This window comes from Taeniopygia guttata, chromosome 4A, assembly GCF_048771995.1.
Source record: "Taeniopygia guttata chromosome 4A, bTaeGut7.mat, whole genome shotgun sequence".
Lineage (NCBI taxonomy): Eukaryota > Metazoa > Chordata > Aves > Passeriformes > Estrildidae > Taeniopygia > Taeniopygia guttata.
In genome coordinates, this window is record NC_133029.1 from 17,666,828 (window position 1) to 17,688,250 (window position 21,423).

General features: G+C 44.3%; 1 long non-coding RNA gene across 2 annotated transcripts in view; it reads left to right on the plus strand.

Annotated features, from left to right (window-relative positions):
- The window catches only part of LOC121470008 (uncharacterized), a 31,331-nt gene extending 25,900 nt beyond the window's left edge, over positions 1 to 5,431 (plus strand). Inside the window, exon 5 of one of the 2 annotated variants that reach the window (XR_012056054.1) lies at positions 3,505 to 5,431. This is a non-coding gene — a long non-coding RNA (uncharacterized lncRNA). The remainder of the gene's footprint in view (positions 1 to 3,504) is intronic. The other variant, XR_012056052.1, reaches the window with a different exon arrangement.
- The last annotated feature ends 15,992 nt before the right edge of the window (positions 5,432 to 21,423 follow it).

Below are 21,423 nucleotides of genomic sequence, written 5' to 3' on the forward strand. Positions count from 1 at the left end.
GCTGTCACCAGCACCCCCAGTCCCTTTCTGCCTGAAAATATTTTTTTCACATCTTAGCAAAAAGGATTTATTGTGATTAAACAAAATGTACAATGTTTCCCAAACGACAGAGTGTTTTCAAGACCCTCTGAAGTCTGCTGTTCTGGCTGTCCTGCCCCACTGCTGCCACTCAATCTCCTTTCCCCTCTTCCCACTGCACCTCAGGGAATTTGGTGCCTCATTTTCCCCCAGACTGGATTGCCAAGCTCCTGCAGCATCCCTTGCTTGTGGCTGTTCCCATCCCACCCCAGCACCTTTCCCTATGACCAGGAATGTCCTTTCCCTGTTTTGGGTCACATTTCCCCTCTCCCAGTTTGCAAAGCATTCTGCAAGTTAAACATCAATCTGCCCTCAGCTCCCAGCCCCAGAGAGGTGCCACCCTGCTCTGATCCTGCCTGGGCAACAAGGCCTCTATTACAAGAAGAATAGCAATATTAAAGTAATTTTCTCAAAACATTTTCTTCTGTGCGTGCGTGGTGTGGGGGAGAAGCAAGAAGGAATACCTGCATTTTCTTCCAGAGTAAATGCTTTTCAAATTACTCATTCTGCACAGCAGCTAAATGCCTTTCATATTCCCTCAAAATTTCCTGTTAAAAGAGAGGCTGATAGGTATTCTCCCATTTCAAAAGAAAGTTTTAATACAGAATAATTAGTCTTGCCCTGTTTCCACTGATGTTACAAAAAACATTTAGCTATTTTCCCAAACCAAGGATGCTTTATAGAATAAGGTTTTAGAAAATATAACGTGTTTTGTTTCAGAGGACAGAAATGAGATTAATCAGAGCTATCTCTGTAGTGTTAAAAGTAGTTAAATTTAACTTTAAACAGTGACAGAAAGACTTTTAATATGCTCGTTCCTTCTTGCCCACAGTGTTTTGCACTGGCTACAGTCTTTAACATAATTTTTTTTAATACAACTGGCACAAGGTATCCTGTCTTTGAAACTGTTGGTGCAAGTGCAGGGAGTGAAACATTTGATTGAGAATTTGAATTGAGTATCTTTTTCATTTAGTAAAAAGTTTGTGTCAAATGTGTTGCTTCTATGCCCTTCCTGCTGTGTTAAGCTAGAGGGAGAGGAAACCTGGCATCTTCTCCTCCTCCTCTGTGGGAACTCAGAATGTCGCTCAGACATTTCTGGAGGTTCCAGGCCCAGGTCAGAAGCATTTGAGACCCTGGCAGGCAGCTGGAAACAGCTGTGATTTTGGGTTTGAGCCATGGAATGATTTACCAACCTTGCAGGAAGAACAAAAGTCGCAAAAGTTTAGATATTATAGTAGAAGTAGTTACAAAGTAGAGGGAAGAAATTTTTAGTGCTGTACAGGGGGGTTTTAAGTCCTATACAGGGGGGCTTTAGTTTTGTACATGGGGGTCAGAGGTTTTAAGGTGGAGGGATTTGGGCCTGCCCTGTCCTCCCTCTTTCTTCTTCCTTACCTCCGTGTTCTTGGTGATGTTGGCACTCACAGATTGGTTTAGAGTAGAAAAGCACCATTTAATATAGGTAATAGGCATTGGGGAAAAACTGTACCCATGTAACACGTAATGTACCATATAAAAGATAGAAAAGCACCATTTAATATAGGTAATAGGCATTGGGGAAAAACTGTAAACATGTAACATGTAATGTACCATATAAAAGATAGAAAAGCACCATTTAATATAGGTAATAGGCATTGGGGAAAAACTGTAAACATGTAACATGTAATGTACCATATAAAAGATAGAAAAGCACCATTTAATATAGGTAATAGGCATTGGGGAAAAACTGTACCCATGTAACACATAATGTACCATATAAAAGATAGAAAAGCACCATTTAATATAGGTAATGGGCATTGGGGGAAAACTGTACCCATGTAACACGTAATGTACCATATAAAAGACAGCAGCAGCCCTGGGCAGAGGGGGAGAGAAGAAGCAGTCGGGAGTCAGAGAGGATGTCAGGGTGTGTGTGTGCCTCTGCCTGAGCTGTGAGCAAACCACAGCAGCCCCAGAAGAAAATCTTTTAGATAACTTGCAATAAACTGCCTTGAGACCGAACAACAGAGACTGCTGAGCCTTTCTTTGGCAGCTCGGGTTGGAGGAGAAGTTTTTCCACCACATGGAGCCACCCCCGACCCAGGGTGGTCTTTGACACTCCTCTCCCTGAGTCCTGGCTCTAAACCAGTGATCTCCTTAACCTGGGCCCCTTTATCTGCTCACAGGTGAGGCTTGGTCAGAAGTTAAACTCTGCTCTTCCAGCTGGCTCACTGTGGTTTATCCCCTTTTATTGTCCAGAGAAGATGTCCCAGGCAGTGCAGTGTCACAGAGCAGCCCTTTGCTACCAGAGAGGCTGTGGGCTTCGCTGTTTTCAGTACACTGCATTTTCTTACTTTTCCACCATGAGTTCATTGAGCTGCTGGTGATTTTCACTCCTTTCCTGGAGAAGTTTCTTTCCCTTGCTAGCAGTTGCAGGATGCTGGCTGTGGAAACAGGACTGTCTTCCACTCTTGGAAAAGTTACCTCAGGCTGGGAGGGTGAGAGGGGCATTTGTGAGTGCTGTCCCTCTGCATTCAGAGTAGTAAATGTTTTCCCTTGGACTTAAAATGAAGCTGGCGAAATATAAATCCAGTTTAATGTCATCTGATGGAGCAGGATCTGTATGTCTCTGGGATATCTGCTAGTGCATCTTGTTGCCACACCTGAGGGCTTCCAGGTTTCATCTCAGCAAAGCATTCATCAAATTCACCCATTCTTTTCATGCAGGATCAAGTATCTGCAGATGTGGCTGAGCAGTGGCTGCAGCTCCTCTCTGCACTCAGACAGGCCCACAGGAAAGAGGCTTCTTGACCTCACCTGTGGGGTGGGAGTTAAGAAATACAAATACATTTTCAAGTAATCTGGAAATACCTCTGTTAAATTATGCACTTTTTGCTAGTTATTTTCCTGCATGAGTCAGGCTCAAATCAAAGGCAGCTGCAGTTGGAGGTAATCAAGGGTAACTTTCTGTCAAACCTTGCTGGCACTGCTGCAGCACGTGCAGCCAGCAGTCAGCCTGTTCTCCTAAACCCCAGTATTGTCACTCTGTCAGGGACAAACACATCACTGGAAGCACTCACTGCAGCTTTTCCTTTATAGGAAAGGCAAACAACTGCTCTGATGTGTGAGACCTTTGTACAGGTGCCCATACAAAAGTTCACAGCAGCTTATCTATTTAATGAGATGACATCCCCCAGCAAAATACTGCAGAGTGCTGCAGAGGCTGTGTGTGCAAAAGGTCTCTGTGGTCATTTGGCCAGTGAAAATTTATGTGCTTGGCATATATTTAGTGTCATCTGTCTTCAGATAAGTCGGGACATCAGTAAGATAAGATTCATGCAGGAACATTGTCTTCCTCCATTCTCCAAAGATCTTAAGAGGTTTTTAAGGTCTGTTTGACTTTGCTTAGTATAATGTTGTAATGAGAAGTGACTTTTTCTACCTCCACAGCACCAGGAAACTTGTGTCCCTTCTGGTGGGCAGGGGTCTAAATCAGAAAGTTCATCTGGAGGCTCAGCCTTGGCTTCATGCAGCCCTGCTCTGGTGCTGGTGCCACTCGCAGGTAAGGACCAACTGCAGGAGAGCAGAACTCTCCAGGTAAGGCTTTCATAATTTTATTCTGCACAATCCAGGGCCTGCACAACCATTTCTGATGTCCCTGGGGAGAATCAGCCTCCTGCTGTGCTCCTGCAGCACAGAGCTGCTCTGCTGAACACTGCACATGGTCAGTGTGGGAAGCCCAGAATGGGACCCTGTGCTCTGGCCTAAAAGAGGAGTTATTAATGCATTTGTATGCATTAAAGTATTAATGCATCTTGACTTCTCCTGGTCAAGAAGTATGGTCTGATATGGCAGTATAAGAGCAGAGGTGAAAGGAAAACTCAGTCCCTATGAGGGAAGGAATTTGTACATTGACAAAGCAAAGAAAATCTCAAAAATACAAATGTTTCATCTTGTGTATTGCTTCACTGATTGCTAAACTATGGAAAAAAAAATTCCTGATCATTTTCTTAGAGGTCACTCCAGTTTCCCCAGTTAACCTTTAGATGACCTAAAATGCTAACATTTTCAATTTAATCCATGAAATAAATGCAAAGTGAAAATATTAAATTAATGGGAAAAAAAAGAATTTAAAGCTAATGGTGGGTAACTTCTATGTAAGCTCATCTTCTGAAGGATCCCTTTATCCCAGACCTCCTTGCATTTTTTAAACTCACAGCCTAAAGCATATTTTCTTTTCCCAGCACTGCTAGAATTCAAGCTGCATCTTTGACTGGTTTAATGGAGCCACAAGGCATTACATTAGACAGCTTTTTCCTAGTTCACAGGGGTCATATTGACATGTAACTCGTGGCATTTCCTTGTTTCCAAGATAAGATAAAACAAAAAGGAAGTGTTCAGTTCCAGGTGAGTGGGAGAGGGCACAAGAAATGGGAAGAAGATAAGAGTGTTTGATGCAGGTGGGAATTTATCATGCAGGGTCTTTTTCCTCTCAGGTTGCAGTTGCAGAGGAGGCTGCCTGCTCACAGCACCCCAGTCCTGCCTGAGGAATGCAAGAAATAAAGGAATGATCCAGCAGGGGAATGAACTGTTGATCAGTCACTGTCTCCTTTCAAATCTCATAAGGCTGCAGCAGGTTTTACTTGAGATGGCTCAATGCTGGGATAACTCCTGGGCTCCTCTCATGTCAGAATAGCAAAATAAATGCAAGTAGAAGCTTTTAGTGGGTGGTTTTCAATCCTGTCCTCCCAGCAGAGCCAAATAAATTCCACAGCTGTGAAAAACTGGATTGGGTTTTATCAATGAAATGCAACTTCTTTTCAGCAAAGAGATTTATAAATTTTCACATCTTCTCAGTGAAGAATTTTCTGTTCTCTTCTACACCAGTGCAACCTTGACTAGCAGTGATGGCAGTGCAGTGTTTGCTGCTGTCTGTGGGAATCCAGGGCTTCCCTCTGGCTGCCCTGGCAGGTCTGGGACCCTGGCAGGGGTCAGGAACCCCCCTGGACAGAGCCCCCAGAGACACTGTCTGTGAGCTCTGTCCATGGAAAAGAGTTTTCAATCTTACAGGAGGAATTACAAGCTCTGAGTGTTTGATATAAGTAATAATTAAGTGTGGCATGGGTGCAAAAGTAAAATTTTAGGATTCTAGATTAGGGGTTCAAAGGGGACAAGATGGAGGAAATTGGGTGTGCCTTGTCCTTTTTCTCCTTCTTCATGCCCTCCATGTTTCACTGTGGTGTTGGCATTTTTCTGTTGGTTCAGGCTGGGGACACACTGTCCAACGTAGGTGACAGATATTGGCACGTTATTGTAAATCCAGCACAGGTAGTTTGTGGTATTTAATGTTTGTACCATCCCACTGAGGGCAGAGCCCCACACGCTGCCCTGCAGGACAGAGCTGCGGCAGGGCAGCAGAACATGTTAGAGATAAACAGAATAAACAACCTTGAAACAGCACAGACCAATTATGGCTTCTGCTTTGGCAGTGGGGCAGAAAGACAGAGACTTTCTACAATCTCAGAATCATCAATACCACAGATTCCAACAGCTGTCCTTGTTGAGTGCAGCTGATCAATAGCACAAGGCTACCAGATTCCCTGGTTCCATATTCTCCTTCCCACTGGGAACATCTGCTCTGAGCCTTTTGTGCAGCTCTTGTAGAGGTGAAGATGTTCTCTCAGTCTTTTTCTTAGGATTTTCATAGCGTTTCGTGGACACCAGGAGGAGTTTCTTCACAGAAAAGGCTGTTAAACTGGGAGGGGCAGCCCAGGGAAGTTTGGGGTCCCAATCCCTGGAGGTGCCCAAGGAGCAGCTGGATGTGCATTCAGTGCTCTGGGCTGGGTGACAAAGGGGGTGACTGCTCACAGGTTGAGCTTGATGATCTTGAAGGTCTTTGCCAACCCAAATTATTCTGTTATTCTGTGTTTTTTTGCCAACTTGTGGCTGTAAGGGACAAACTGAAGTTCATGACCAATAGCATTGCACATAGATTGTTCTAATAGTGGGGTTTTTGTCCAGTTATCTTGAATATGAGCATTATTTTTTCTTCCAGACTTGGGGCCCACTCTTCAGTGGGTGCCATGGATTTGAAAGCAGTGGGACAATTGTGGGCATCAAACTAAACTTCCTGAATGGTCTGAGCAGTGCACTCCTCTGTCAACTGCTGCTGCAAGGTCACTGTGTCAGTAGAATATTATCTTTAAAAATGCCTTTACTCATTCATGTGCCTTTTCTCTTGACCCTTGGATCCTCTGGGATCATTTTTGTATGGTAAATGTCAGATTCCAGGAGCAGTAGCACCAGTTCTGGATGTGAAGGTAAAGCTCCTGCTGTTCTGTAGGTTCTGCTGCTTGTGTGTCCCAGGCTCACACTGGCCCCTTGCTCCTTTATTGTGCAGGGCACTAATTTTCATCCACAACCCCACAGGTTTTTTTCCAAAGCTTCCAGCCCCCCAGACAGATTCCTCAGCCTGCTATTGTGGCCTGCATTTGTCATTTCCAGGTTTGTGATTTTACATTTAGCTCTACTGAGATGTGGATTTGCTCATATTTGTGCATAATTTACCAAACCATGCAACTCACCTTGTATTGCTGGTCCAGCCTTTTTAGTTACCATTCCCCCACTCTCTGTTCTTCACCAGTGATGTTTTATGTTTGCTTTTTTCCCTGAGTCATTGATAGAAATATGAAGCAGCAGAGAACAGACCTTTAGGGACTGCACTTGAACCTGCTGCTAAACATGATTTCTATTTAGTTGCATGTGGAAATGCATTATTTAACCACATTTAATCCACACAGTGACACAATTTTAATGTTTATTTGTCTGGTTTATTAATCAAGATGTCACCAATAAACATCACAGACATACAAACACTTGTCATCTACAGCTGGCCATAGGACTGTTGGTTCTGAGTTGGTCTGACAGTGCAAGTTGTAGACAAACCTTTGCTGCTCAGCTTTGGGCTGATGCCTTCCTTGTTCTTCCGTCTGTCTCTAGCTGGGGATGTGTTGTTTGATTCTTCTGGGAGTGTTTCCTACTTGTTTTTTAAGACACATCCTGATTTCATATTTCCAGATGTAGCTAATGAAACTCTAAAAATAATATCATTGCAACCAAAAACAAAAATCCATTTTCTTTACTGATGGATTATTTTTAAATAGGTAAAACAGCTCAAATGAAGATTATACAAATAAACAATGTGTGTTTTGGGGCTTGTTTGAGAGCTAATCATGATGCAAAGCAAGACGATAGTACTACTTTATGATATGCTAACAGCAATGTTGAAATGTGTTAATGACTATGGGCAAACCACTTGCATTAGTGTAATGCAGCACAATCATTTCTGTGATGTTAGGTTGTATCTAAGTAGGTGTCTGGAGCAGCCTTTGCTCAAGAAAGCAGAAATCTGTGAGGAATAATACCATGTGTATACTGCCAGAATAGAATGAGCAGTAAATTACCTTCAAAATCTGATGGGGGAAGTTTCTCCTCAAGAATTACATCTTGGAGCAGCTCTGTCTCATCAGTGTGCTCAAATAAACGAGGGGAATAACCCCAATGTGGCCTGCTTCCATATTTTTCATCATCCAATTAATATTTTACTAAACTGTCATATTTAGGCAAAAAAAGGTGCTTTGGTAAAAGCATGGTGAGTTGTTTTGCCATGTAAATCTTCAGTAGCTGCAGATGCAGATGAGCATTGCCAGTAACTCCTCAACAGAAAATGCAATCTATCACCTGTATACTCAATTCTGCAAGCTGGAAAACTGGATAAATGATGCAAATAAACAACCTGCCCTATCTGTTCCATGGGAATTGTGAGCAAAATATTTATATCTAACATTTATAAATAAAAATCCATATATAACATATAAAAATATATGTTTATATATAATTATAATAATTATAGTTATAATTTATATACAATATAAACATAGTATAATAATAATATTATTATAGTTATACTAGGATATATAACATAAGAATATATAGCATAGATATAATATTTACATATAATATATACTTTATATAGAATCAATTTTTATAATTTTATAGATACAATTTTTATATGTATTAAAATATGAATACATATATAAAATAGAAACAAACAAACAAACATACATATATATATATATATATATATATATATAACTTTATAGAAAAATGAAGAACTTACTGAAAACAGGTTTTATAATGGATGTTGAGCCAAGTCAAATATTCACTTCTGGAAAGTGCTGATTTTTTCCCCTTGGAGTGGATGGTGGCCCTGGGGTGGCACACGAGGTGCCCTTGGCTCTGAGCAGGAAGGGTTAAGCTTTTTGGGAAGTGCATTGTCTGGAGGCTCCCAGTGGGTGGAGGTGCAGCAGCCACAGAGTCACCTCATCAGATGTGACTGACACTATTGGACTTGACAAGTCACCCAGGGAAGTGCAGCAGGACAAAACCACATTTTCCTGAAAATCTCTGCTTGAAATGGCTGCGTTTGCCCAGTTTTGTTTTCCACCCTGTGCTGGACAGTGGGCAGGGGGAGCGAGAGCATATGGAAAGCTTTCCTGATGGAGAAAAACTCAAGTGCTGTGGTGTGGGCACAATGGAACTCGGGCAGAGTGGTTTTTGCAGCCTTTCCACCCTTGGGAAGATGATTTCTGTCTGGGTGTGAGGAGCTGAGGGCACATCAAGGAATGTTTTTGTGATGTAACAACAATCACATCGCACACAGGAGGGCTTCAGACAGGAGCCACAAAAGAAATCACACACCTGTGTAACTTTATCATACATGCTGGTGATTTCTTCTCTTTGATAGTACAGTTCTGGCCAAAAAAACCCCTGACAAATACCAACCCTTGGGTTTTGTACACCGAAAGAGAAAGGCTCCTCTTACATCAGAGCTGCTCTCTTTACTTCTGGCTCAGTGCCGTGCTCAGGACATGAGACCCAACATTTTCACAGGCATTCCAAAGTTATTCTCAGGATGAACCCCAGCCTTCCTCCACTGCTGCTTTGCCTGAACATCCACACACAAGGATTGCAGCAGAAAAACCCCTTCTAAATCCTGATACACCTGCTTGGAGTGTTTCACTTTCCTTGGAGTGCTCTATAATTAGAAATATCCAATAAGTTTATGCAGAGAAGAGCTCAGCTGCAGCTTGGTTTTGCAAGGCTATTTTAAAATTTTTTTTTAATTATTGATTTTTTTTTTTTTAATTTGACTAATATATGTCGTTTGGACATTATGACAGTCCTGTAGAAGAAATGACTGAAAGAGGTCTGTGAGAATTCAAGCAAGGTAAGACATAATAGTAAAAAATAGCTGAAGCATATTCCAGTCCTAAGAATATTATCCCATAGTTAAGTTCTCTATGTTTTTCTCTTTAGCCATCTTATTCTTTGTAGCCTTTTCTCATTCTTTCTCAGTGCAGTTAAGCAGACAACAACTTATATGCAGGAAAATATAAAGATCTAATGTGTATATGTGCATATAGTGGTATAAAGTTCAGGTTTTTACAGCAAGGCAATGAGAAATCAACATTCAAAAAAAAAATGAAGGCATTTGCTTTTTTTTCGTTGCATTAATGTGGATTTAGGAATTTAATTGTTGGTTGAGTTGGTTTTTGTGCCATGCAACAACCAGATCCCTGCTATGATAAAGTGGCTTCTCAAGAAGCAAGAAACTGAGGTATCAGCTTTCAAGAAGCTGCCTTTTCTTTTACTTCTGCAGTAAAAGATAGTAAGATAAAAAAGATAAAAAGATACTGCAGTACTTCTGCAGTATCCCCTAAGATTCTTGCCAAGCACAGGAGGAGAAGCAGCTGTTTAAAATTAGAACAGTACACATGTTAACAAGTGCCTGTACATCCCCTAGCAGAGGCAGGGGAATACACTGGAAAATAACAGGCTTTTAAAGCTGCTTTAGCTGCACTGAAAACTGATGGAGTCTGGGAGCTTCAGGTTGCAAGGTGTGACCTGTTTTCCAGACAGGGCTCCTCACATTTTCTGTAACCAGCCAGGGAGCTGAGCAAACAGGGAATAGGCAAAATGGGCAGAACATCCCTGGTTTTTAGGTAGGTATTGGTACAAAGCATTCTGCTCTAGAGGAGCTTCTGTGATGGAAGCATTGTTCCCATGCAGAGTGTGACATTGGGAACCTTCAGTTTCCTACACAGAGGAGTTTTTATACTCAACCAAGCACAAATGAGTGTGCCGAGTTGGTGCCTGTGTCAGTCTCTCCTCACTGGTAGTGAGTGACAACGTAGGAGGAAACAATCTCAAGTTGTGCCAGGGGAGGTTTAAGTTGAAAATTAGGGAAAATTTCTTGGTGGAAAGGGTTGAACAGGGAGTTCAGTGGAGTCACCATCCCCAGCAGTGTTCACAGAACGTGTGGAGGTGGCTCCTGAGGACAGTGCTGCTGCTGGGCTGATGGTTGGACTTGGTGATCTCAGAGGTCTTTCCCAAGCTGAGCAATTCCAGATTTCCACACCTGTGATTAGGAGCTCGCTGGGGGCAGCTTGCCAGTGCTCCTTAGTTTTGGGGTGATTTTTCTCTCGCTGAGAGCAGGGAGAGCATCACTCACCCTTCCCCTTGCCCGGCCCCGGATGAGTTTGGACAGCTCCACAGCCACATTTGATGCCCTTTGCTGGGATTGCCTCATCCTCAGAAAAGCCTCTGAGCCTCCTCTCCCCGGGGACTGGAAACCTGAGCCTGTGAGCCTGCAGCTCCCTGGGGAGAGCAGCACATTAGCCTGGAATGATGACCTGGCCAGCGCTGCTTCCCCGGGGGCTCTCACAAGATATTATTTCAAACCCTGGATCACCTTCCCAGAGCCTCGGGTCTGAGTGGCAGCAACATCCCACTCTAATCCTTCTCTTCACCTTTTCTTCTCCCCCTGCTCCCCTTTTCCCCTCTCAGCAGCTCTGTGCCTGGGTGAATATCTGCATTCTTGGGCTAAGTTGGTTACTGTTGGAATTCTGTAAACCCCATTCTTCCAAAAAACAGATTATTGAGATTCTTAAATATAGGTACATTGCACTTCCCAATTGATGGTTAAGGATCGATTTTGAATGTTTAAAAACTTCCTCGAGTTTGCCAAGTGCACCTAAATAAAAATCAAACAAAACACCGTAAGGTGGAAGTAATAGTTTTTGAAGGCGACAATTGAAACCCATCTGTGAGAATCAATCTGTTTTGCTTTTGGTTAAATCACATGGAGATTAAGGCTTTATTTTAGACAAGTCCTTGGCTACCCTTAAGAAGCACTGTAGTATCAAAGAGTCTTTCCAAAGTGCCTTGGTTTTGTTGCTTGTTACTCTGACAAGAGGTTGCAGAAAAAAATTAAGGTTAAATTTCATGTTGCTCTCCCAGTTTCCTTAAAGTTCTGTCTTTTGTGTGTGATACAGCCATTAACATCTGGATGAACAAAGCTGTCTTGCAGAAGTACTTCTGAATATTTGAATCCCAGCTTAACAGGTTGAAGGAGAAAACTTAATTATTCTGTAAAATACACAAAAATAATTATTTCTGTTCTCAAAAAAAAAATAGATCTTTCTGAAACAATTTGTATATAGACCTTTTTTTCCAGAGGAGATTGTTTAATTCCTGTTTACAAGTGTTTGGCTTTTGTAACTATGGTTTTGCTGTAAGTTCCCCCCCTTCCCCCCTCTCCCTTTTTCCCATTAGAAAGCCACGCTGCAACCTATTTGTTCAAACAAAGATGTTTCCTCTCAATAAATCATCAGATGAGCTATTGGCTTCATAATCTTTACTTAAACCCAAAAATATCCACATGGGTGCACAGCATTTGGCTAATTAATTTCTGATAATTTGCAGTGCTCACAGCCAGCTGCCAGGGGCTCTTGTGAGTGTTAATCTGTTAGCCATGGTGAAATGATTGGAGATCTGCTCCTGCTGGTTGCCAGATAAATTCTTCCTATGACAATGTCACTAGGTTAATTAATTCAATTAATGACTCCCAGTGCAATGTTTTTCTTTTGTCTCTTTCATTTGCCACAGGCTGCTGAACAGGTACTCCCAGGGATGTATTCTGAAGTTGTGTCACAGATAAGGAATTATGTACCATTTGCATGTCTAGTTCTGAAGTGTCTTCATTTTTTAAATGAAGTTCAGTAGCAGTTAATTCCATCAGAAATTAGTTTGTTTTCTGTTTTTTTCTTAAATGTAACCAATCAATTATTCATCACCTTATTATTTTCAGGTACAGTCATGAGTGTAGGTAACTTTACTGTTAGATAATTTTTACTCACTGTGTAAGTTTGCTCTACAGATGACACAAACTAAAAATTTGCTTTCACCCTTGAAAAGAGGAACTTCCAAGCTGGATCAGCCCTCAGGTGTATCTACCTTATCACCCCAGATCTAACAACAGATCTGTTCTCTGGTTTGGAGTTTAAGTAGAAAAATTCATCTTACATATAGCTGGTGGTTTTTTTTACTAAGGAAAAAGTGAAAGGAAAGATGCTTCCAAAAGGGACACGTGGAAAGAATCTCAAAGGCAGCCTCAGAGACTGTCAAGATTCTCTCCCCTGAATGCCACCTCATTTTGCTGGGCAAAACTAGGAGAGTTTGGAGAGAGCAGCCTTCACTTTTGAGATCAGCTCATCTAAAAATGGGACTAAAGCACAGAGCAAGCAGTGAAATGAGAATGAAAGTAAATTTTTCTTCTCAAGCTTCAGCTAAGGAGCAAAGCAGGGGCATCATGACCCCATCCCAGTCATGGTCCTTGTTGACCTGGCTGTGCACCACCATTCCTGGGGCTTCCTGCAGATCTCTGTGGATTTACATTTTAAATTGATATTTTTACTGAGATCACCCTGTATTCTCTCTACTGTGTTTCCCATTCATGGCTTTGTTTTTATTCCTTTTCTTCAATATGAGGTGAAAACATATTTGAATGTAAATTCTGCATTTGGAAAAGAACTGAAACAAGCTGTAAATCCAAATTCCACCACTCAGGCTCTGCCCTGGCAGCTGTTTCAGGTTCACCTCCGTTTGGTATGTGACTAAATCACTCTTAGAATAATTTTAATCATCTGGATGATTAAAACTGGTTTAAACCCAGTGAAGAAGGCTCTAAAAGGCTTCCAGCAAAAGCTGTGTCTTGCTCTGGGGCATCACAGCAACCTGGAGGAAAAATGCAGTGAGGAACATGTTGAGCTGTTGGGAAATCCGTGCTGGCTCTTGGCATCCCCCAGAAGCTGAGGAGCAGCTCACAGCTGATGTCAGCCTGCAATAAAGGGAAAAGCCTCTCTGAAGGGTCAGAGGGAGCTGCCTGTTCCATTTGCCCTGCAGAGGAATAGCTGGCTGGCACTCAGGGCTGTATTTCAGACTCTCAGCAGTGCTTTTCTCCTGTGCCATATTCACCTCCCTGAATTGTGGATTCCAGGGACAGGCCAGCTGAGGGTGAGGTGTCCCTGCTGCTTTGGGAGGTGTCTGCTCTTCCCAAACCAGGTGCACAGGAGGGGAGGGAAGGGACACCTCAGGTTCACTGCTGAGCCTTAAACAAAGCCTGCCCTGAAGTTTATGGCATCTTCTGACACTTGTCATCTCATGAAAAGCTTATTATCCCCCTGAGGGGGAAATCACCACGTGCTTTTTTAAAAATCCAAGCCAAACATATAGTTTTTAAATAGAACCACTCTGGTGGCTGGTGTTGGGGCCCTTCAGCAGGAGCAGCTGCCCAGGAGCAGCATTTCACTGGAGCTGCTATTTCCCTTTGTCTCGGAGGGAGAGATGGAAACCAGGATATGCAAATTCGGGCATATTTGATCCTAATTATGAGCAGCAGGTGTCTGTGCAAGAGCGCTCAGGTGAGGGGGCACCAGCTCCCTGCCTTGCTCCTTGTTGTACAAAGGGAGGGCTGCGAAGTTCCAATTAATTATCCACGTTAATGAGCTCGGCAACCCGAGTGAAAGGAAGGGCCTTGTCTGCTGCTACAATTTGGTTTTCTCCACAAACAGTAGTTTAAAAACCAGTGATGCAGCTCAGCCTCTGAAGAGCATCACGAGACAGCAGCAGGGATGAAATTACCAAGATGAGCCACAAGAAATCAATTTGTGGGAGTGCAGACTGTTAACACAGACTATGATGGATCATCCTGCTGGAGAAATTAATTGTTTGAGGAACATTTCTTCAGGATGTCTTGACCAGAGGAGCATCTTCGCTGCATGTTGGTAAACATAAACCTTTGGGGAAATAACTCTGTTTACTTTTTACTTATTTAAAAATGGGTAATTATTATGATTATTTTTAATTTTTTGTCAGCACACCACTAATCACACTGCAAGCATTAAGGTCAGGCAAGTTTGGGGCATAATTCATGGTTAAAAAAACATGTAGATTAGTGTTGGGCTGCTGCGTCTCTGCCTCATGTCTGACAGGCACAAGTAAGGGAGGGCACACAGGAATGGTGTCTCCAGACCAGGTAAAATCCACAATTTGTCCAGCCTGAACCCGTATCTGAGTGGTTAATTCAGTATCTGTGTCCATTCAATGATGACTTTTGTACCAAGGATGTAAATATTGTACCATTTATTGAAAAATAAACCATTAATTTTCCTTTTTGTTCAAGTTACCAATCTGTTTTGTAAGGAAATGAATAAAAGCCAAGTTAGAGGCTGTGCTTTCAGCTGATTTAAGGTCATGCTGCTGTATGAAAGAGAGAATCTCAGCACCTGTTTGTGTGATGCTGCCCTGGCTTTGACACACGTGAGGCTCTGTACTGAGTCCATTCAGCTTGCTGACCAACAGAAAACTAACCCAGAAAAACAGAGTGGCTGAAATCTTCTTTCTTCCTCCCTTGGTGTGAAACCATGCCTTTTTCCCCCACCAGGCACCATCCCTTTTCCTCATCATTCTCTTTCAAGTAGGGAAGTTTAAGTAGTAACAGAAAGGAGCCCCACGTGTGGACAGTAGGGAATAGTCTGGAAAATATATTTTAATTGGGTGTGGTATTTTTGGTGGAGACCTTGGGCCATTTCTGGCATAACCCAATGGTTTTTATTACACAGCTCTTGGACTGGAGCAGGTTCTGTTTGCAGCCTTTCAGTCACTCCTTTTCCCAAACTTCTTTTGGTTTTCTTTTTTCCTCCTGCCCCCTCCAACTGTGGCGATATCTAAGCAGACATCTGGGCCCTGATTATGCACACCTTGTGTGGCCACCGGGGCTGGTGCGAAGTGGGTGTTAAACAGCATCATTCTTATGTGGCAGCTTTTTCCACCCCTGGGTAAATGATTACCTGAGCTCCAGAGAAATGAACCGGCAGCCTCAGTGCACCACAGTGCAGTTCTGCCACAGATTTGGAGCCTGAAGTTTGAAGGAATCAAATCCTTTCTTCCTTTGGAAAAAAAAAAGCAAACCCAAAAGAAATAAAAAATCTCTACCTGCTGTCAGCATGTGGAGGAAAGGCATTTGGCTGGCTTACAGCAGGAGAGCTGAATGGGTGAGCTCACACGGGAAACAGTCTATACAAACAAATAATTAATAAACAAAACCACTTTACTCCTCTAACCCTGCTGCTTCTTGCACAGCAATAACCCCTGATTTGTTTTTCAGTAGGAAATTTTGGGATATGGGGGCAAGTTTAAAATTGTGCAAAATGCATCCTTTGCATTTGTAATTCTTTCCACGGGCAGGAATATTTCCGAGTGAGAACCGAAGCACCTCTGCTTGTTTGGAGGAAATGCAGGACAAAACATTTCAGGCCACTTTAGAGGGGATAAAGGGATGAAGGCTTCAAGGTAGGATCATCTGTTTATTTACACCCATTGTCTCCTTGTTTCCCACACAAATATATTCTGTGTTTAAAATGTATAAAGCTGGGCAAGCCCTTCTCACGCTGTTCTCAGTAAAATATTGCTCAGTGCATCTCTCCGAGGGGCTGCTGACAAATAGGCTCTTGTTGTCCAACCCTCCCTCTGCGAGGTTAATGATTAAGTGGTTCAGGAGGTTAATTCCTGGAGATAGTGTTGTCTTTGCCTTGAACAGATGTTGGTGGGGCTTTAATGTGGTTATCAAACTCTGCTGCCCTTCATGCTTTGCTCTGTGCAGCCCTGGGCATTGTTCCCCTGCATTCCAGGCCCCCTCTATGGAGATCCAGCAGAGCTGAACATGCCATTGCCTGGGGCTTCTACATCATCCAGGGCAGAGCTTCACCCCAAATCTGCCCTCCTCCTCCTCCTCAGCACCTCCTGTCTTGCCAGAAATGAATTTCAAGGGTGCCCGAAGTGTTCTGTGCTGTAACCAGCAGCTTCAGCAGCCTGGAGAAACCCCCAGGGTTGGACCAGTGTTTGCAGCCTGAAGTTGCATCACTACAGGAGCTGCTGGATGTGTGCAGGAGTCCTTTATTCATCCACTGCCTCATAACCAGCCAGCAGCAGTTAAAAAAAAAATTAAAAAAACCCCAACCAAACAAACCCAAAATCCAACCAATCAAAAAAAACCCAAACAAAAAAAACCAAACCAACCCCCCCCCAAAAAAAATTCCCACAAAAAATCCCCCACAAAACAAAATAAAAAACAAACAAAAAACCCCCCCCAAAAAAACCCCAAAACCCCAAAACAAACAAACAAAAAATCCCAAACCAAAAAACCCACCAAAAACCAAAAAAAAAAAAACCAAAACAAACAAAAAGCCACCCCAAACTTTATGATTTCTATAAACAGACCTTGAAAAGGTTGATTTTAGGCTGGCCTCAAGCTGAGGTTGGTTATATTTGAATGTCTGCCAATGCCATAAATGAAACATCATCTTGGATTTTACCTGTTTGTCATTATTTGTGAAATTGCTTCCTGTCCTCTTCCTACACAGCTCCAGACCTGCTGGCAGGAATCCTGTTGGACTTAAAAGCATCTTACCTCACTCAATCTGAATATGAGAGTATAATTTTAATTATTGCACTGCTTCTCTTGTTATGTGCATTTTGGTATCACTAACTGACAAATTGTATCTAGATCAAATACAGTATAAAGGGCTGGATTTTGATTTGGGAAGAATACTGTTAATTTGGAGGAGTTAACTGGTTTATGGAATCCCAAGAATCGTGTTTTTCTATAATATGGAGATTTAAAAAAAGTAATTTACAGCTTCAAAGAGAAGCAGAGTCCTGTGACCAAAATACACATTGGTGTTTTAAATAAGAAGATGCAAAAAAAGGAAAAAAAAAGAATACAAACGTTATGATTTCTATAAATAGCCATAGAAATTATTAATTTTAGGCTGGTCTCATGCTGAGATTGGTTGTCTTTGAATGCCAATCCTTCTGATGCCATAAGTGAAACATCATCTTAGACTTTACAAGTTTGTCATTATTTGTGAAACTGTAAATGGAGAGGAATTGTGGCCTTTTGCTTTTGTTTCATTCCAAGCTGGCATGAAACTCATTGTTGGCCTGTCATTGATTAGAAACTCCTTCCCAGCCCGTGTTTCCCTTTCTCTCCCTTCCAGCTGAGGATCTTGCTCTCTCTGCTGATGCCTTAAGGAGCTGGAGCAGAGGCTAGATGGGTTAAAGGGAATAAAGAGGAGATTTATTGAAGAGCTTTCAAAGCCACACCCTGGCAGGAGCAGAGCCACACCTGGATGGCTCCAAGGTGGAAGCAGAAGAGGGCTTGGTCACGAGATCTCTCATTTTTATAAGTTCTGCTCCATTTGCAGATTGGAGCTAATTGTCCAGTTACAGCCACAGCCCATGAGGTCCCATCCTGATTGTTTTTCTCTTCAGTCTATGTTATTTATACTCTTGGGCCTGAAATTTGGATCATTTGTCCTTGGTCCCCAGCTGGAGAAGGAATTGTTTTGTCTCCCTGCTCTGTGCACAGAGCTCACCATCTCCTGATGTGAATCTCAAATCCACACCTTACTATCCCCTCCATGAAACCCAGATCCACGCACCAAAGCAGCACAAAATTGAAAAAAATCAAAAATAAAAAGCTAAAAGCTGTGGTATCACTGCCTTTGCTCCTCCCTTGGGGCTCACTCAGGGCTTGCTGTTGGAGCTACAGGAGACACAGCTCTGCTGTAAAGTGATGGAGCAGAGGGAGCTCAGCCAGGGGAGATCCCCATGGCAGACACAGCCAGCGTGGGCATGGAGCAGCAGGGCTCAGGCTGGGGACACTGCTCAGTCACACTGAACTGGGGACAGGCTTCCAAAGTGCTCCTCCTCACCCTGCTGCTGCTGCTGGAAACCCAGAGGTTTCCACAATAATGTAGTTAAAACGTTCCTTTCCCCATGGATAACTCAGGTTTAGCCAAGAGTCTGGATTGGGCTAAAGCTGTCTGTGCTGCTTGTGTCAGACCTGGGACTTACAGAATCATGGAATGGTTTGGGTTGGAAGGGACGTAAAACTCATCTCATCCCACCCCTGCCATGGCAGGGTCACCTTCCACTGTCCCAGACTGCTCCCAGCCCTGTCCAGCCTGGCTTTGGGCACTGCCAGGGATCCAGGGGCAGCCACAGCTGCTCTGGGCACCTGTGCCAGGGCTGCCCACCCTCACAGGGGAGAACTTCCTCTTAACATCTACTCCAAAGCTTCTCTCCTTTACTTTAAATCCATTCCTGTTTGCCACTCCATGCTCTTCTAAAAAGTCTCTCTCCATCTTTGTTGCAGGCTCTCTTCAGGTCCTGGAAGGCCACAGTGAGGTCACCCCAAAGCTTCTCTCTTCCAGGCTGAGCAATGCCAGTTCTCTCAGCTGTTCCTTGCTCAAGAGCACCTCCATCCCTCGGACCATCTCGGGGACCTCCTCTGGACTCATCTATGCCTAATGTGAGATAAAATTGTAGTGATTTTATAAAACCCTGGAGGAACAGCCCCTCGAATATTTCTGTGGAGAAGCACAGGCACGGAAACGTGGGATAGCAGGGAATGGAAGGGACAGGAGCAGGGACAGGAGCGGGGACAGGGGCAGGGACAGGAGTGGGGACAGGAGCGGTGGCAGTACAGGGGACAGGGACAGGGGCAGGGGCAGTACAGAGGACAGGAGTGGTGGCAGTACAGGGGACAGGAGCGGGGACAGGAGCAGTGACAGTACAGGTGACAGAGACAGAGCAGTGACAGGGACAGGGACAGGAGCGGTGGCAGTATAGGGGACAGTGACAGTGGCAGTACAGGGGACAGGGACAGGAGCAGTGACAGTGGCAGTACAGGGGACAGGAGCAGTGACAGTGGCAGTACAGGGGACAGGGACAGGAGCAATGACAGTGGCAGTACAGGGGACAGGGACAAGAGCAGGGACAGGAGCGGGGACAGGGTACAGGGATGGGAGCAGTGACAGTGGCAGTACAGGGGACAGGAGCAGTGACAGTGGCAGTACAGGGGACAGGAGCAGTGACAGTGGCAGTGGCAGTACAGGGGACAGGAGTGGTGACAGTGGCAGTACAGGGGACAGGGACAGGAACAGGAGCAGTGACAGTGGCAGTACAGGGGACAGGGACAGAGCAGTGGCAGTGGCAGTACAGGGGACAGGAGCAGTGACAGTGGCAGTACAGGGGACAGAACAGTGACAGTGGCAGTGGCAGTACAGGGGACAGAGCAGTGACAGTGACAGTGGCAGTACAGGGGACAGGAGCGGGGACAGCCTGTGCAATTCCGCTGTCGAACAGCAGAGGGCGCAGGAGGGCCCGTCCCGTCGGAGGCTCGGGAGTGGAAAAAGGGCTGGAAAAAGGGCAAAATTCGGAAATTCAATATTTTCTGTGCTTTGTAACGCGGGGAGAACCGCAGGTAACCCCCAGAGCTGGCTGCAGTAGCACAGGAAGAGTCTCAGACTCACTAAATGCCGCAGGGCACAGCCGCGTCCCCTCCCCGCTGTCCCTGCCCGTTTGGGATCCTGTCCCTGGAACGGACCGGGAATTCTCGGGGCTGTCCATTGGAGCCAGCGCAGGGATACGGGGCGGTTTTCACCCCCGGGTGTCCCCGGGGCTGTGTTTCTGTGCTGTGCCCCGCTGTGTGTGCCCTGGTGAGAATTCCTGTTTCCCCACGGAGAAATTCCCATTTTTCAAGGGAGAAATTCCAATTTTTCCATGGCCGCAGGGGGACTCCGGAGGGTGGGAAGGCTTTGATTCGCACGGGGATGGGTTGTGTGCTGGGCTGTAATCGGTGCAGGCGAGCCCCGGGAGCGGATGAAGGCTGTGGCGAGCGTGGCTCCCTCTGAGTGTCGGAACTCAAAATGTCCATCAGACATTTTTAGAGGTTCCAGGCCTTGGTCAGAAGCATTTTCGACCCTGGCAGGCAGCTGGAAACAGCTGTGAGTTTGAGTTTGAGCCATGGAATGAGTTACCAACTTTGAAGGTGGAACAAGCGGTCACAGAGAGTTAGATGGTATAGTAAAAGTAGTCACAAATGAGAGGGGAAAATTTTTTAGTATTGTACAGGGGGGTTTTAACACCTGTACAGGGGGGTTTTACTTTGTACATGGGGGTCAGAAGTTTTAAGATGGAGGAAAATGGGCCTGATCCTGTTCTTCCTCCTTCTTCTTCCTTACCTCCATGTTCTTGGTGATGTTGGCACTCACAGATTGGTTTAGAGTAGAAAAGCACCTTGTAACATAGATGGTAGGTATTGGGGAAAATCTGTAAACATATAATACGTAATATATCATATAAAAGATAGCAGCAGCCCTGGGCAGGGGGAGAGAAGAAGAAGACACCGGACAGTGAGGGTGTCAGGAGAGTGTGTGCCTCTGCCTGGGCTGTTGACCTAGGCAGCCGCAGCGGGCAAAGACAATCTTTTGGATAACGAGCAATAAACTGCCTTGAGACCGAACCACAAGAGGCTGCGGAGTTTTTCTTTGGAAGCACGGCTTGGAGGAGAGACTTTACCACCACACGAGACCCCTGAATCAATCCTGGTGTTCTCACATCTGGGGATGCCTGGCTGGCCCTGGACCTGCAGGAGCTGTTTCCTCTGCTGCACTCAGGGGTGATTCCTGGAGAACAGCAGCCCCTTGGCCCTGCAGCTGATTTCCAGCTCTTCTCCGGCTGCTGTGCTCACAAATCACATCATCAACCTCTCTGGCTGAGAAGTAGCCCAGCGAAGACAAGGAAATTATTCTCTTCCAGCTGCAGCAATTTCCAGCTTGGCTCATCACAGACCTGCACCCTTCCTGTGCTGTTGTGGCACGGGCACGGGAGGAACAGGAAAAGCAGCATGGAGAGAGGGATGTGACTCCTAGCCCTGGGCCGAGTGCCTTTTGTCAAGATGGTGCTGAGCAAAGCTTGTTCTGAATTAGAATTTATGCTAAAAAAGAAAAAAAAAAATTGGTTGTCATCCCTGGAAGTGTAAAATCCATGTTCAGTGGTTTCCCACAGTGGGGGAGAAGAATAGCTCAGAAAGAACAGTTTTTGTTTTGGAATCTTCCAAGG